Raw genomic sequence first — 18978 nt, 5'->3', positions numbered from 1 at the left:
CCCCCCACATGAATTTTGTGCACTGGGCCTCTAGTTTAATATAAGAGCCATCTATCTTTCTTATCTATTTCTCTCATATGAATACTCCTCACAATTTTATTTTCACTTTAATAGGTCTTTGGTAATCACAAGTTTCTGAAGAAAAAGTTAAAAGCAAACTTCTGGCAGCAGATTAAGAACTAGAAGAAATTAAAAGCAGAAAATTTGAAATATTTTACTTCATTATTATTTTTTTAATTTTAAAATTACCTTTATTGTTGAAAGTTTTACAGATGTCTCCCTTCTCCTCCATTGACTCCCCTCAAGTACCCCCTCCCACATTCCCTCTGATATTTGTCTGTCTGTTCCATGCTTCTATGTCTTTGAATTTATTTTGTTCTTTGGCTTAGTTTGTTCATTAGATTCCACATATCAGTGAGATCATGTGAAACTTGTCTTTTCTGACTAGTTTATTTCACTTAGCATAATACTCTCCAGGTCCCTCCATGTTGTTTCAAAGGGTAAGGGATCCTTGTTTTTTACAGCTGCATAGTATGCCATTGTGTAAATGTACCATAGCTTTTATATCCACTCATCTACTGATTGGCCCTTGGGATTGGCAGAAATACCCCTTGACCAACTCAGGCTGACATTACTGAGTCCATAATGCCTGATGGAAGGTATCACTTGTTTTTGAATTTGGGTCATGGCATCAAGTATCCTCCTCTTTTAGTTTCTGCTTTCCGGACAGAAGTACCCTACCAATCTTCATCTCTCCAACTCAGACAAGAAAATCCTATTCATATTTAAACATTTCCTCCAGACAGAGTGTGAAAATCATGACATGTATTTTAGTAACAATATGAACAATCTTACCTTATATAATCTAGGAGTTAAAAGTTCTGGATTGGCTACCATCAATAAATCAACAAACAAGTGCTGGTGAGTATGTGGAAGGGGAGAAAGGGGAACCCTAGTACACTGCTGGTGGGAATGCAGACTGGAGCAGGTGGGAATGCAGACTGGAGCAGCCACTTTAGAAAACAGTATGGATTTTCCTCAAGAAATTAAAAATCAAACTTCCATTTGACCCAGCGATCCCATCTTCTGAGACTATTCCTAAGAATCCCGAGACACCAATCAGAAAGAATATATTCACCCCTATCTTCACAGCAACACTATTTATAATAGCCAAGATTTGGATACTTCATTATTTATTTATTCCTTCATGCAGGACAGAGGAGATGTAGTGGGGTATGTCTCCTACTTTCCTAAGCTTACAGTATTATGAATTAAATACATAAGATAGTGTAAACACATCTTGCATTGTATCACCAAACTGCCAAAACTGGTCTTTCCCACAATAAATGTTTAAATGAGTTAGTTTTCCCCATTATTTTAAATAAAAACTTGATTTCTGATTTGCCTCTCAGGAAGAAGAAATGGGATTTGTTTTCTACTAAGGTTAGAGGAAATTGAAATTTTGTACCAATTGTAATTTAAACAACACATTCTAACAAATAAGATGCATTTTTTAAATTATAATTTGCTATGTTTAGTGATTGATTTTTTTTTAACAGTTGCAAAGATGCTTTAAAAAATGGACTCCAGACATACATAATTTGATCCAAACTTGCTTGGGTTAGGCTTTTATTGTTGATTTTATAATGAATCAGTCATAAAAATTATTGAAATCACCAGGTATTTTCAGGATTTTATCATTTAGGATAATTACCACCATATAATGGAGATTCCACATAACAAGCAATATTGATACCCAGCATGATGACGACTCAATAACATTTTGTCTCTGTGTGTGTTGGCCACAAGTTGAAATAACCAGATAAAAGCATTAACATTCCAAAATCAATTATAAAAGTAAGTTATTTTAAAAAACTAGTTAAAAAAAAAAAAAACAATAAAAACTAAACTAGCCCTAGAGGGTTTGGCTCAGTGGATAGAGTGCTGGCCTGCGGACTGAAGGGTCCCAGGTTTGATTCCTTTCAAGGGCACATGCCCAGGTTGTAGGCTCAATCCCCAGTGTGGGATGTGAGGCAGCTGATCAATGATTCTCTTTCATCATAGATGTTTTAATCTCTCTCTCCCTCTCTCTTCCTCTCTGAAGTCTAAACAAAGCAAACGGCATTTTAATATGATGTGTAATGCAGGTTCTTCATTGCAACAAATGTATCAATCTTGTGGAGGGTGTTGATAATGGAGAAAGCTAGGCATGTGGGGGCAGGAGTACTAGGAAAATCTTCCTATTTTTCCCTCAATTTTGCTCCTCTAAACAAAATGAAGTCAATAAAAAACAAAACACAAAACTAAACAAAATAATGAGCCTTAATTCTCATGAATAGGAAGACCTCTCTTCATTATTTTGTGAAGTTTACATATTCTCCCTATATTCGCTGATAGATGGAAAAAAAAAAATAGTTGTTACCAAGAGTTGACTTTTATTAGTTTCAGAGATATTTTTGCTAGCTTGATCAAATCTAGGCAAATGACATAAACATTTTAGTGGAGCAGCTTAGTTGTTTATAGTTTGAAATTAGACTACCAGAACTTCATGATGCAGCATTAGGTTTGACTTCATGGAATACAGATAAAGCAAAAAGAATTTACTTTTTCTCACTTTACAAGAAGCCCAGAGATAGTCCAGGTCCTACAGATTGCTCCACAAAGTCCTCAGGACTGGAGGTCCCAATTATTTATTCACTAGAGGCCTAGTGCACTAAATTTTTGTCCCTCAGCCCACCCAGGACCCTCTCCAATCTGGGACCCCTCAAAGGATGTCCAAGTAAGATCGGTCCTAAATGTACAGTTGGACATCCTTCTCACAATTCAGGAATGCTGGCCCCCAACTGCTCACCTGCCTGCCTTCCTGATTGCCTCTAACCACTTCTGCCTGCCAGTCTGATCACCACCTAACCACTCCCCTGCCAGCCTGATTGATGCCTAACTGCTCCCCTACCAGCCTGTTTGCCCCTAACTGCCCTCCCCTGCAGACCTGGTCACCCCTAACTGCCATCCCCTGCAGGCCTGGTCACCCCTAACTGCTCTCCCCTGCAGGCATGGTCCCTCCCAACTGCTCTCACATGCAAGCCTGGGACCCCTACAACTTCCCTTTCTGGCAGCCCTGGTTGTCTCTAACTTCCCTCCTCTTCCAGCCTGGTCACCCTTAACTGCCCTCCCCTGCAGGCTTGATCACCCACAACTGCCCTCCCTTGTAGACCTGGTCCCTCCCAACTGCCCTCCTCTGCTTGCAATTTTGTGGTAGTCATCTTCTGTCTACATGGGGGCAGCCATCTTTGTGTGTTTCAGTGATGGTCAATTTGCATATTATTCTTTTATTAGATAGGATTAGATATGAAAAAGTCCTGGTGCATGGGTGAGGACTGGCTTATTTGCCCTGAAGGGTGTCCCAGATCAGTTGGGGGTTCCCTTGGGGCATGGGGTGGCCTGGGAGAGGGGCCAGTGGAAGTTTTCAGAACTGCCACGCCCCCCAGTGACTCAAGAGGAGGCCCTGGTATCTGGGATTTATTTATCTTCTATAATTGAAGCTTTGTAGCATTGAGTGGAGGCCACGGCAGGCCAGAGCAGGCGAAAAGCTTGGCTTCCTCCTTTACCTGGGAAACCCAAGTCTCTTGCTCTCTCTGTGGCTGCAGCCATCTTGTTTGGATTAATTTGCATACTTGCTCCTAATTGGCTGGTGGGCATGGCTTGTGCGTGTAGCAGAGGTATAGCCAATTTGCATATTACTCTTTTATTAGATAGGATTCTTCTATCTGTATCATGTTGTTTTCATTGTTACAGTTTGAAACCTGTTCCACTCCATCACCATGTCTAGTACTGTAGAAAAACAAAGGAACTAAGAGTAAAAGATAAGAAGATCTTTTCTTTTTGGCACAATTATGATTTTACTAGTGGCCCATTGAAGGAAGTTTTCTGCAATAGGGCTTTGTGCTTAGGTCGTTGCCCCACGTGCTTTCCTCCCTTCTATCCCAGCCTCACCTGCTTTCCTCCCTTCTCCACTGCCCCGTTTGCTTCTCCACATCTTTGCTCCCTTCTGCTGGCTTAGCTTCTTTCTAGTCTGTCTTGATATGCAAATTAACTGCCATCTTGGTTGGGTTAATTTGCATATTCATCCTGATAGGCTGGTGGGTGTGGTTTGTGTAGTGGAGTGATGGTTATTTTGAATATTACTCTATTATTAGGTTAGATAATATATATTGACCTCAACTTGATGCTTTTCCTGAAATAATAAAAAAGCAAAACACTAGATTATCATTTCATGGTAGTTCATGGAGGTTCATTATGCAAAAACTAATGTACTATTAATGGGAATGCATTTTTAAACTTTTTATCAACATCATCAATGTTGCAAGATATACATTGTGTATATCTTTTATTTATTTATTTTTAAATATATTTTATTGATTTTTTACAGAGAGAAAGGGAGAGGGACAGAGGGTTAGAAACATCAATGAGAGAGAAACATCGATCAGCTGCCTCCGCGTACCCCTCACTGGGGATGTGCCCGCAACGAAGGTACATGCCCTTGACCGGAATCAAACCTGGGACCCTTGAGTTCACAGGCTGATGCTCTATCCACTGAGCCAAGCCAGTTTCTGGCATTGGATATATCTTTTAGATAAATTTTTGGAATAGAATATTTAGATAAAATGATATTTCATATTTTGAAAGATATTGCCAAGTGTCTATTGAGAGATTTTTTCAAATGAATTGATTTCTAATTCTAACAGCAATATTGTCTCTCACACACATTTCAAAAACAATTTTTTTCAACCCTAGCTGGCTTGCTCAGTGGATAGAGCATTGGCCTGCCAGCTGAAGGATCCCAGGTTTGATTCCAGTCAAGGGCACATACCCAGAGTGCAAGCTAGATTTCCAGTAGAAGTTTGCACTAAGCATCCAATAAGTGATTCTTTCTCATCAGTAATGTATCTGTATATCTCTCCCTTCCTCTCTAAAATCAATAAAAATATATTTAAAAATAAAGTAAAATAAAATGTTTTAAAAAATTTAAAAAACACAATTATTTTCAAACCTGTTACTCTTGACAATTTGATAGATGGAAATTAAATTAATTACTTTTGATGGTATTTCTTTAATTTTGATAATTATTTTTAAATGTTTTGGGCCATTTGCATTTCAAGTACTTTTGTATAGCTTAGAATAATATAAAATCATACACTATTCACAATATATGGCTTTCAATTTAACATAATGTTTTAGAATGATTTTTGTGCACTTAACATAATTATTTACTTTTATTTTAGAAGTGTAAGGAAAAAAACAAAACCTTACTCTAAATCTAAGTTGCAACACCTGCAACTCATTGTGATGGCTAATTTTATGTTCATTTACTGGGGCACAAGTTGCCCAGATGGTTGGTTAAGCATTGTTCTAGGTACATCTCTGAGGGTGTTTCTGGATCTGAGTTGGTGGAATGAATAAAGCTCATTGCCCTCCCTAAAGTGAGAAGGTTGTATCCAATCTGCTGAAGGCCTGAATAGAACAAAGGATTGAGTAAGACAGAACTCCTTCTTTACCTGACTGTCTTGGAACTGGGATGTCAGTCTTCTCTTACCTTTGGCCTTGAACTTTAATTTACATCCTTGGACCTCCTTATTCTTGGTTCATTGGACTTGGACTAGAACCCATTGGCTCTTCTGGGTTCCCAAGTTGCCAACTATAATAATGTAAGTCAACTTCTTATAATAAAAAAAAACAAAACAAAAAACTGTGCTAATATAAATTTTGGTACCAATAATCATTCTAGAAGAATAAAATATAAGGATTTTTTTTTCTGAATTATTTTGGGGTTTGGGGAACTGAATTTCTAATCTGCTTATATTTAAAGATGCTGATAACTATATTTCTACTAGCAAAGACAATACTAATAGTCTATGTCATGATCTAGCAATATTAAAATACACAAAATTATCACCATTGAATACTCCTAAGAACCACTTATAAGAAGAAATGATCTGAGGGACTTTATATTAGATACTTTCTGACATTAAAAAAAAATTAAAAAATATAATGAGATTGACTGGTTGTTCCTAATGTGCCTGGATGAAGTAATGAAAGAAAAGGATGAGCTGAGGGATTCAAATTCCCACCTCCATGTGTGCTCTACAGGGGACCCTTGTCTCCTATAATCACAGAGCAGAGATTGCTGGAAATCAAACCTAGAATTTCATCCTGCTTCTGACTGAATTACAACATAAATTGAGTTTCCAATCTTGTAGGATATCTATTGTTAATGTGAGAGCATTGACTGGGAAAGAATGGCATGCTGTGAGTTGGAATGGGGACATGTAAGACAACCCTGATGAAGATGGGGATATTAAGCCTCTAAATTGATGATTCATTGTCAGTGGAAGAAACCTCCAAGAAATATAACAGCTTCCTTACTCTAGTGCCTCTCTACCTTGTCTGATGGGATTAACTCTGAATTTCTTAAAGAAACTGTAGTATCCTCTACTAAGGCAGTGACCATGAAAGACAATGCTGATTCTTCTCAGATTCCATCCCCACCACCTGTCTTTGCTCTAGACCTAATACTATTCTTAAGTCTCTGCAGGATTGTTGAGGTAAGGTACAAATGATCATCCATGAGAAGGTATGTTACAATCCAAAAGAACTAGTTGAATTTTCTAATTTATAAGGACAAAAATTTGAGGAACATGTATGGAAATGGATACTAAATGTGTGGGATAGCTCTAACTGGTTTTGCTCAGTGGTTAGAGTGTCAGCCTGTGGACTAAAGGGTCCCAGGTTCGATTCCGATCAAGGACTTGCTGGAAATAGGGGACGTGCAGGAGGCAGCCAATTAATGATTCTCTCTCATCATTGATATTTCTATCTCTCTTTCCCTCTCCCTTCCTCTCTGAAGTCAATAAAGATATATATATATTTTAAGTGTGGGATAATGGTGGGAGGAACAGAAAGATGGATCAAGCCAACTTTATTGACCTGGGCTCATTAAGCAGAGATTATGCATTTAATGTTGCAGCTCAGGGGATTAGAGAGGCTCTAACACTTTATTTGGTTGGTTGGCTGAAACATGGAGAGTCCACTGAGTGGAAAATACTTAGCCTCCCTTGGTTTAATGTAAAAGGATTAAGAAGTTTAGGGATATTGGAATGTTAGGGTGTATTTGCCATTTAAGATCTACTCACTTGCACTGAGAGGTTCCAGAAGACATAGCTTTCATCAATACTATAGAAATAAATTTATGAAGGAAGCCTCAGAATTCCTCAAGAGCTCTGTGATCTTTCTTTTTGTAGGCCAGATCCGATAGTGGGAACTGCATTTGGTGGAATTGGAAAACCTAAATACATTTAGTTCAATTGGATTTTGGTGTGACAGGGGATAATTGGCAGCACTCAACTGACAAAGGTAAAGTAGCCACGATTACCATGAAGGACAGCCAGTCAAAGCAGCAATCACAATAGTCTGACTTGTGTAAACCCATGTGTTGTCTAGTCGGTTATGGTTTTTCTAAAAAAGTGAAATAGATTGGAAGTCTACAATTCTGACTTGATCTGTATAGGCAGAAAATTCTAGGTCAAACGAACCAAAGTCTAACCTGAATCATAAAAACAGGTAATGGCCCCTCAATCATCCCAACGTGAGCCAGTTTAATAGAAAAGACCAAGAGCCCCTTGAAAAAAAGGGAAGACCCAGTCCCCTCTAGGAAGGACTCTGTTGCCAAAAAACCATTAATCTTTCTCCAAACCTTGCCCACATGGACATATGGCCTTTTACCAGTGTATATAAACTGGGAAATTTTTTTAAAAAAATCAGATCTTCTGGAGACTATTGGAAACTGGCTCTGAACTCGCACTGATCCAGGAGACCCGATGTCACTGTGGTGCCCAGTCAGAGTAGGTGCTTATGGAGGTCAGGTGATGGATGGGCCTTTTGCTCAGATTCATCACACAGTGGGCTGGATGGGTCCCCGAACCCATCCAGTAATTATTTCTCCAATTCTAGAATGAATAACTGGAATATATATACTCAACTGTTGGCAGAATTCCCACATTAATTCCCTGACCTGTGGCGTGCCAGCAATTGTGATGTGAAAAGCCAAGTGGTAGCCACTAGAACTGTCTCTACTTAGCAAATTAATAAACCAAAAGCAATACCAAATTCCTAGAAAGATTACAGAGATTAGTGCCACTAAGAGATTGAAGGATGCAAGATGGGTGAGTTTGATGTTCACCAAACTCCATTAAACCACCTAATTTAGCCAGTCAGAAGACAGGTGGACCTTGGAAAATGACAATGGGTCATCAAAAACATAGCAAGGTGGTGACCTTAATTGCAGCTGCTGTACCAGATGTGGTTTCATTGCTTGAGCAAATTAACACATCCCCCGGTACCTGGTTTGCCACTGTTGTTTTGACAAATGCCTTTTGTCTCCATTTCCATGAATAAGACCTACCAGAAGCAGCTTGCTTTTAGCTGCCAAGGCCAGCAATATACCTTCACTGTTTTCCCATAAGATATATCAAACCTCCAGCCCTAGGTCATAATTTAGTTCTAGTTCTGAGATATCTTTATTACCTTTTCCTTGGAGAAAATATCACAATGGCCTATTACATTGATGATATTATGTTGACTGGATGTAGTGAGCAAAAGGTTGAAATTATTCTAGACTTAGTGGTGAGACATTTGCATGTCAGAAGGTAGGATATAAATCTAACAAAAACTTAGGTGTTTTTATCTCAGTGAAATTTCTAGGGGTCCAGTGGGTGTGGGGCATGTTAAAATATTCCTTCTAAAATAAAGGATAAGCCGTAGCCCTTATGGCTCAGTTTGTTAGACATTGTCCAATCAATGTTACACTTTCACATCTCTCTCTCTCTCTCTCTCTCTCTCTCTCTCTCTCTCTCTCTCTCTCTCTCTCTCTCTCTCTCTCTCTCTCTTCCTTCCTTTCTCTCTTTCTCCCTTCTCTCTCTAAAGTCAGCAGGCATGTCATATATATCAAAATGAGTTGGGTGGTTTTTCCTGAGCAGGATGCAAGGTGATTTCTTTCCCCGGATTCTTGTCCAGATGGATTTGAAGAATGAAGCCATGGACAAAAGGTGGCAGATGAAAATGGTGTAACTTTATTGGAAGTAAAGTAGACTCCCACATAGAGAGGGGGTCCCAAGAGAGTGACCCAATAAGCTCCCTTTTCTAAGGCTTCTAAAGGTTGCAGTTCTTTGTTCTTCATGCTGCCTTCTGATTGGTCACTGTATCAGCTTCAAATCTTAAACCCCATGTGATGTCCCATTCCTTTTCTCCCCCTTCAGCGGTAGAATTCTCTATCTCCTGTGAAAATCTGTTTTTCTCCGTCTCTCATTTGTCAGCATTTCTCTATCCCTTAGCTTTCCCCTATCTTCTGTGAATGCATGTCCTCCTCTCCCCTTATCCTGTGGCACCTCTTTTTTCTCTCCTGTGAATGTATGCCTTTTGGCAGCTCCAAACCCCCACCTATGCAGTTTCCCCCATGGACCCTCTTTATTTCTAAAATTCCCTAACCCTGCCTATTTTACCCCTAAAACTCCTTTGTAAAAAAATTAAATGAAAAATAAGTTGTTTTATCTGGCCTCTTTACCAACCAAATGAGAATCACCATGGCTAGTGGACTTCTTTGGATTTTGGAGGTAACATATTCCTCATTTGAGTGTGCTACTTCAGCCCATCTACCAAGTGACCTGAACTGTACTTTTGAGGAAGACCTAGGACAAGAGAAGGAACTCCAGGCTTCAGTGCAAATTGCTCTTCCTCTTATATTACTGAGCAATCTAGTGGCACTGGAAATGTCTGTGGCAGGTAGGGCTGCTGTTTGGAACCTTAGGCAGGCTCCTATAGGTGTATTACAGTGCACATCTTAAAGGGTTTTGGAGCAAAGCTGTGCCATACACTGCAGATAACTATTCTCTTTTTGAGAAACGAAGCCTTAGTAGAAAGTGAATGCCTAACTGAGGCCTAACAAGTTACCACGTGACCTGAGCCTCCACAAAGAACTGGATGTTTTCCGACATATACATGCTTGAGCCCAAGCAGGCTCTGAAGGCACAAGTAAGTTATATAAAGAAATGGCCTGAATGCCCAAGATCCTACTCCTGCTGATTTTGCCTTCTCTCTCCCAGCCTGTACCCATGACTCATAATGAGTTCCATATAATTAATTGACAGAGGAAGAAGAGATTCAAGCCTGGTTTACAGTTGGGTCTGCAGGATATGCAAGCACCCCCCACTCAAAAGTGAGCAGCTGGAGCCTAATAGGACTCAGAGTTGGACTGGAATTTCCACCAGCCCCTATTGCATAACCAACCACATCACTTACTCAAAACCAACTTCTTCACATGCCACTCAATTCTACATATAGCTGTAACAAATGCTTGCAAATATACATATATATATACAGATATGTATACACATATATGTGTATATGTACATATATAGCTAAATATTTATATGTACATATGCATGTATGTATTAACATATATAAACATGAAAATTTTGTGAAATTTCTCATAAAAACATGGGAGGGAGAGAGACAGAGAAAAATAGAGACAAAGAAGAAAGAGACAGAGCTGGACAATGAAGACATAACAACAGATAATTAATTTTTATGGTTTTATGTAAAATGATAATATTTTTATTAAGCATATTTTTGTTCTTTGAATAACTGTTTAACATACTTTCATTTGATTTTAGAATTGTTTTCATTTTTACTTATGTATTTTGTTTCTGGAACAAAGAGTTTTTAGTAGAAAAAGGAGTGTTCATTTTTTTCTTATTGATTTAAAAGTGGTTAATCGTCAACCTATGAACCAAAAGGTCAAAGTTTGATTCCTGGTCAGGGCAGATGCCTGGGATTGCAGGCTCGATCCCCAGTGTGGGGAGTGCAGGAAGCAGCTGATCAATGATTCTCTTTCATCATTGATATTTCTCTCTCTCCGTCCCCCTTCCTCACTAAAATCAATAAAAAAAAAAAAAAAATATATATATATATATATATATATATATATATATATATATATATATATATTTTTTTTTTAAAGTTGTGTGTGTGTTTTTTAGTAATAAGGACATGAAACTTTCTGTCTTATATGTTGAAATTTTTTTTCTAGTTGGTCATTTAAATTCTAACTTGGGTTTCTATTTTTTTGAAGTTCAAATACAAGAATGTCAAATTTACTAAGGATGCCCTATAATCCTAAAGTTTTGCTTCCATGATTAACACCATTCAGACCAAAGGGAATCGATTATGCATATCATTTACCTGTGCTGTGAAAACAAAAGGCACTGCATCCAAATGCAATGAAGGGCAGAGACAGGCACTGTTTAGAACTGCAGGCAGAATTTGAGCAGCAGAAGTCAAAGACAAATAAATATACTTGTCAGTCTTTCTTTTCATTCTTGCATAAAAATAGTACTATTTCCCAGTATTATACAATGTCCAAATTCTGCCTTTTTTGTATTATAATTTGTGGTTCTGGGGCTACTGATGTGTTAACAAGGCATTCCCAGTAGTTGTTTGATAGCAGAAAAAAATTTTGCACTTAAATATTTCTCTTACATTTATACATATGTAGGTATAGATATAACATGCACAATGCATAATACTGATTATTTAGGTGGGCAAGTATAACATTTAATTAAAAATTTAAAGAGAAATGTACATTTTCAGAATTCCACTTAAATAAGATAATTTTGATATTTAAGTTAATATGTTTATGTGTAAGATAATTGAGCTCTATTCTACTGAATGCCTAGTACATTCTAAAGGCAGATCATTTCTCCTCCTAAATAGTAGGAACTATTAGCAGCACACATTTCATTGATCACTACTTATGTTTATGTAAATAAACTTCAAATCCAAAAGGAGAATGAACTGATGGAACCACATTTTTCACAAAGAAGCTTAGGAATCCGCAGCCTTTCATCATCAGCACACATCTCTCGCACACTTAGATCACACTGCACCCTTGAGTTGAATCCTTTAACCTTAAAGTTTTGGAATCAGCTGAGACTACTCAGGTTGGCTTAAGGCCAAAGGTTCTTGTCCAGTTTTTTGTTATGGTTACTCTTTTTCTTTTTTAACTGGCTTAGATTTTTGAATCTTGGTAAAGGGTAAAATCTGGTCTTCTAGATGATGTACATTCTTTTTTTTAAAGTCTTTATTGTTGAAAGTGTTACATATGTCCCCTTTTTCCCTCATTGACCTCTTTTTGCCCACCCACCCCTGCCCTGGGGCTTCACCACCCTATTGTCTGTGTCCATGGATTATGCATATATGCATACAAGTTCTTTGCTTGATCTTTCCCCCCAACCCACCATATCCCACTTTAATATGAATGAGTTGAGACAACAGAACCAAGATTTGTTCAGATTGGTTGAGAGTAGCCACCAGCAACTGTTTTTAAGCCATTATTTGCCTATTAAAGTCAACGCTTCCCTGTGAGGCAGCAGCAAAAGTCATTGGTGCGGAGCATTTATAAAGTCCTCATTGGCTCTGGCTAAATATTCCTGCATTACTCTTACAATTCACTTTAAAATGAATGTAAGGCCGGGACCAGTTTGGCTCAATGGATAGAGCATCGGCTTGGGGACTGAAGGGTCCCAGGTTCGATTCCGGTCAAGGGCATGTACCTTGGTTGCGGGCATATCCCCAGTGGGGGGTGTGCAAGAGGCAGCTGATCAATGACTCTCTCTCATTGATGTTTCTAACTATCTCTCTCCCTTCCTCTCTGTACAAAAATCAATAAAATATATTTTTTTTAAAATAAAAAATATAAAATGAATGTAAGGAAGCATATGTAATCAATAAAGAAAAAAATTTTTAATGTTTTTCTTAAAAAAATCATTTTGGTTGAAACTTTTGAGTTGTTATGTGATAAACACTGTTAAAATGCTTTCCAAACATTTTTAGCAATGTCCTGGTAAAAATTAATGAGCTTGTTAAAAGCATAGGCCCTAGAGCCAAATCTCTTAGTTTCAAATACCTCTTAGCAGATATGTTACTGGGACAAGCTACTAAACCTCTCTGGAATTATGTTCCTCATCTAAAAAGTGGTGATAATAACATCTTTCTCACATGAGGGATGTAACAGTTATTTGAGATAATATTTGATAGAGGTTTATAAATGTGTCTGGTACATAATAAGCACTTAGTACATGTTATATGTGACTGCAATGAATTTGCTGTGATGATAGTTTTGTTTACTTGTTGATTGATTTCTTGCTTTGCTAGAGATAGCCTGAAGCAAACAGTTTTAATTCTGTTATTACCATCTTTATACAAAGTTGAACCATGCAGTTCAACTATACAAATAATCTAATTTTTCTACTTAGAGAAATAGTTAGATATATGTAAGTTAGAATTTATAAAGTCACTGCCAGGCAGCATAGAAAGTGTTACCCCTCAATAAGGAAACTCCATGGCTAGGAATAATAAACTTTTCTGTAACAGCTCCGTCAGGTAACCCTTCATCCTTTTATAAATAGTGAGTAGGGAATTTTTAGCTAGAAATAAAATATTTCTAAAATTCAAGTGGCTAATATTCTAGAGATTTAGATACCCTTGGGGTCCATGCCAAATAATTATTAATAATATTTGAAGTGAAATTAATCTACTATATTGCTACCTGTAAATTATGCTTTGTTTTGATTGCTAAATCTGATCTAATGTAATTTTTAAAATGAGTTATAAAATATGAGTAATGTTTTCCTATTCAGATTAAACAATTTAAAATTTTTGCCCTTCAATAACCAAAGTCATAGTCTTTTTAATAGATAATAATATTTATCTATAAAGTTTTCTGAGATCTTCATTATAAACTAATGGTAAATCTTGTCAGTTCTCAGTTTTTTGGCAGACCATAAGTATATTGCATTGATTAAGGGACAACAGCATCATCACAAACTGAGGGTATTATTGATATGATTGCCACATTAATGTATTTGCTTATAATACATAGAAAAATTAATGTGGAACATTGTAGAAAATCATTGACTTTTCCCTCTCTTTTTTATATTTAATATTATTTGAAGGTCTGGATTCCTTTCTTTTTCTTCTTTCTTTTTTGTGATAGCCTTGAACTGTAACCATCTGTAGGGTGCACTGAATTGCTGTTCTACAGCTCAGCAGGGACCTTTACCACCTTCTGTATGGCACTTAGTATAAAACATCAATTTGTTCCACTGGCAGAATGACTCATCTGCTGCTTTGCTCTATGTTACCTTATTTTGTTTTCTTGCATCGCTGTTTTATTTGGATAGTAAATTATACTACATTCTGATGGAAAGTCACTGACTTTCAATGAAGGATCACTTCTTTTGTTTCTGAAATCCATATTTTATAATTTTCCGCATATAAACATTAGACATATTTTTAGCTTTAGGTATTTCATGTTCTGTGTTGCTATTATAAATGATACTTTAAAAGTTTTAATTTACAATTGGCCTTTGTTAGTATTTAAAAATGCATATGCCCCTTGCCCATGTGGCTCAGTTGGTTGGGGTTCTCCCATGCACATAGATTTCACTCTCTCTGTCTCTTTTCCTTCCTCTTCCTCTCTCTCTCTCTCTTCCTCTAGCTCTAAAATACATTTAAGAAAACATTAAAAATTTAAGTTAAATTATTCATCTCAAATATCTTTGTAAAGTTTGCAAGAGGTGAAAGTCTAATTATCTAATAAATCATGAACAGCTTTCATTGAAAGCTCCACCCTATGTTACACTTTTGAATGTTTATCTTTTAAAAAAGCATTGAAATTTATTTTTAATAAACTGTTTAATCCTCTCAGTTGAAATAATGGCTTGTTTTAAAGTTTCATGGTAGTGGTCTAGAGGACTTTATAAAGTTAGTTTGGAACTTCTACTGAAATGTTACCTTTCTGGTCTTTCTATTGAATGCCAGGTGTTCAGAAATATATCTTTACTCTGGCTAGTAGAAATTCAAACATTTCCCAGGCCTATGTGAGCCCTTGGGGTGGTTCAACTTACAAGTTCTTCTGCAATTTCTTATTTGTTTCTTTGAACCAACTTTGTAGAGTCTCAAGCTATACCTGGGCAGATTAGTATTGAGCCAGATTCTACTACCAGTATAGAGATTCCTATGGCTATTGTCTGCATGAATCTCTTTTTAAATATATATATTTATATATCTATATCTCTTTTTAAATATATATATATGTGTGTATATATATTCAGAGAGAAAGGGAGAGGAAGAGAGAGATAGAAACATCAATGATGAGAGAGTATCATTGATTGACTGTGCCTGAAACCCAGGCATGTGCCCTTGGGAACTTCCGGTCTGCAGGCCTACACTCTATCCACTGAGCCAAACCAGCAAGGGTGATGAATCCCTTTTAATACATACTCACCCTTGGGATAGACATTGTCAAGGTATTTTCTTGGATGCTTTTTTCCCAATATTCTTTTTAAAACAACCTTTGATATTCTAGGTTATTTTATCTTTTATTATTGTATTTAGTTAATAAGAATTTATTTTTCTTATTACAGTAACTCATGAATGCACAGAAATTGTAGTTCAGATCCTTTAAAACACAGAGATACAATAGGAATAGCAGAAATAATATTTTCCAATACTCTATCATGGTTTTTCTAATGATGTTAGCTTTAATTCCTGACCACTTTTAATAGAATGAACTATTTGAGAGAGGAAGAGAGTAATAGAGTACACTTATGTAAACTTTCATTATAATATAGGGAAGATGGAAACAAGTATAATTATAAAAATATAAATAATCTCTGTGAAGGCAAAAGATGAAGAATTAACTCACATGGGGAGATAGGAAATGACTTCAGAGTGACATAGATGGATGTTAAGTTTTGAAGAATAATTTTTGGAAAGACAGGTAACATCACACGAGAGGTTAGACAACTGAGATCTTACAATGCACACTTTAATAATCTCATTAATCTAGAATGTGGAGGCATGACAAAGATATAAATAAAAATGTTTAGTGCTCAGCATAGAAAAAGGTTAAAAAATAAGACTAGTCAGGAGGATACAGATATGCTAGAAGGTGGTATAACATTTTTTGAAAGCAAGTTGTTAAAAACATAGCCTCTCCCTATTCCAATTTAATAAAATCAAACTAAGGGCACTACATATAAAATGAAAGTAAATATTCAAACAAGAATTATAATCTTTTGCTATTCATTTTAAATGATCAACACACAAGATATAGGAATATAGGAAAGATCAAAGCAGGTGACGGTGGAGACCATATTATGTCCACTTTGCAGAAGACTAGAAACATTACTGTAGTCAAATGTCAGAATTTTTAAAACTAATTGTATTGCTCTGATTAATAAATAGTGTATAAGGTGTAACTGAATACTATATATACTGCAAAACATGTGAATATATAAAGGCAAGAAAAATTAAATAATAAAAGAATAACAGATTTTATTAATTAAAGTCTGAATATAATGCTTATTATCAGAATAACTGTTATCATTAATGTAAAATAGCTACAAAATAGGTAAAAGGATAAAAGTGGCTACTTAGTTTAAAAGAATGCAAACATTAATTAGTCCTTTGAAAATCATTAAAAGATCAAATCGCAATAAGTTTGGATAGTTTATATAGTTGCAATCTCAAAAAGACTACATAGAGAAATCTTGACAGTTTTCCCATTACTTGGTTAAAAAAAAATCACAATTTTTCTTTTGATAAGATGCCATTATTAGTTACATAAAAAATGGTAAGTTTAAGGATATGCAAAGCCATGACTATATTATTAAAGATGATACCCTTCAAGTGACTAATCAATTTTATAGCCAGGCTGGTATGTAATTTGGATTTGTGTCGTTTTACCTTGATAAAAGAAGACCTAGCCACAGAGTGAGACAATTTTCCAAGTTGTTATTTGTCTCTGTTATTTATATACAATTCCACACAAACAATCAGCATTTTTCAACTTTCAGGTCTATTAGCCATGGAGTAATGCCTTCTTTCTTTGATTACTAAGGAGCTTTAACATCTGTTATATGCGTGTTAGCACTTTAGTTTACTTCTGTGAATTGTCTGCTCTTATTCTTTGTATGATTTTTTTTCATTCATAACAGCTAAGAAGTGGAAACAACCTGTGCCAGTTTCCTAGGGCTACTAAAACAAATCCCCACAAACTGGGTGGCTTAAACAATGGATATTTGTTCTCTCATAGTTTCTGATGCTGAGAAGTCTGAGATCAAGGTGTCACGGGGCCATGTTCCCTCTGAGATATCTAGCAAAGATCCTTCTTTGCTTCTTCCAGCTTCTGATTGTTCCCAGAAATTCTTGCATTCATTGGCTTAAAACTGCATCACTACAATCTTTGTGTCTCTCTTCATATGACCCTCCCTTTGGGTATGCCTTTGTGTCCTCTCTCCTGATAAGGGCACCAGTCATTAAGGCTCACTTTATACAGTATGATCTTATCTTATGATATATCTGCAAAGAGTCTGTTTCTAAATGACACTAAATTCTGAATTTATAGGTGGATATGAATGCTAGGGAAACACTATTCAACCCACTATACAACCTAAATGTACACTAATTGATGAATAAATAAACAAAATGTGGTATGTTTATATAATGGATTATTATTTGGTGATCAAAAAGAATAAAGCAAAAAAAAAATGATACATTCTGCCACATTGATGAATCTTGAAAATGCTATGCTAATTGAAAGAAGTCAGTCACTAACCACTGCATATTGTATAACTCTATGTTTACAAAATGTTTAAAAGAGGCAAATCTGTACAGACAGAATATAGATTAACGATTACCTTAGGCTAAAGGGAGGCATTCGGAGTGACTGCTGATGGCTATGGATTTCTTCTTGGGGGTGATAAAAATATCCTAAAATTAGGGGAGACTGGGTGAAAAAAGGTGAAGGGACTGAAGTACAGATGGGTAGTTACAAAATACAAGTACTCATGAGGATATGAAGTACAGCATAGGGGATATAGCCAACAATAGTGTCACAACTATATAAGGTGCAAGTCAGATACTGAAAATAGCATGGGGAACAATTGATAAAGTATATGGTTGTCTAACCACAGCACTATACACCTACAACTAAAACAAAATAATATTGACTGTAAGCTGTAATTGAAAATAAATTTAATGTAGGCAAAAAGTGTCCTAAAATTAGAATGTACAACTTTGTGAATTTACTAAAAACTACTGAAATGTATAGTATTTTATAGTACTCACATTACACTTCAACAAAGGTTGTTAAAAAATAAATGATTCACCTGAAAATTTGTGTGTAGTTATGCCATACTTCTCAAATATGTAGTGACCCTGAGTTTCTATCTTTTTGTTATTGATTTGGAAGAGTTAATGATATATTATCTATATACATCTAGATATATGCCTGTACTGGATTTAGTTACGGAAAACTCTCATGATCTGACATATTAATTTTGATAATGATGAGGTTTGTTAGATTGAATTCCTTTATTTTTATATAAGTAAATGCATCAAAATTTTTCTGATTTATACTTTAAATTTTTTAAGTCCCTCCTTTTCTCCTAAATCAATAAAATTGTCTCCTTTCATTTTTATGTATTTAGTCTATCTGAAATTCAAGTCTTTCTACGTAGAGATATAATTAGGTAAAGATAGGTAGAGATATAATTTTATTTCTCTTCATGGTATGACTCAATTTTTGTAGCACCATTTCCTAAGCAATGCATACTATAATGATTCCTAAGTTCTTATACAACATATGGATTGATCTGTTGATCTTCCTTTATTTATTTATATTTTGGGGGGAGAAGGGTCTTGGTCTGGTCTTATGACATCCCTACATTATTTTCTTACTATAATTTCACATTTTTCTTTACTATTTCTTATATAGAATAAGAAGTCCTAAGATTTGAAATGACATATTACCTTGACTTTCCAACAACAAGCCCACAGTTAAGCATATGGTAAGTAATTAAT

The sequence above is a fragment of the Pipistrellus hanaki genome (assembly GCF_964339955.1).
Source record: "Pipistrellus hanaki genome assembly, chromosome: 3".
In the NCBI taxonomy this organism is placed as follows: domain Eukaryota; kingdom Metazoa; phylum Chordata; class Mammalia; order Chiroptera; family Vespertilionidae; genus Pipistrellus; species Pipistrellus hanaki.
This window is presented reverse-complemented; position numbering follows the sequence as displayed.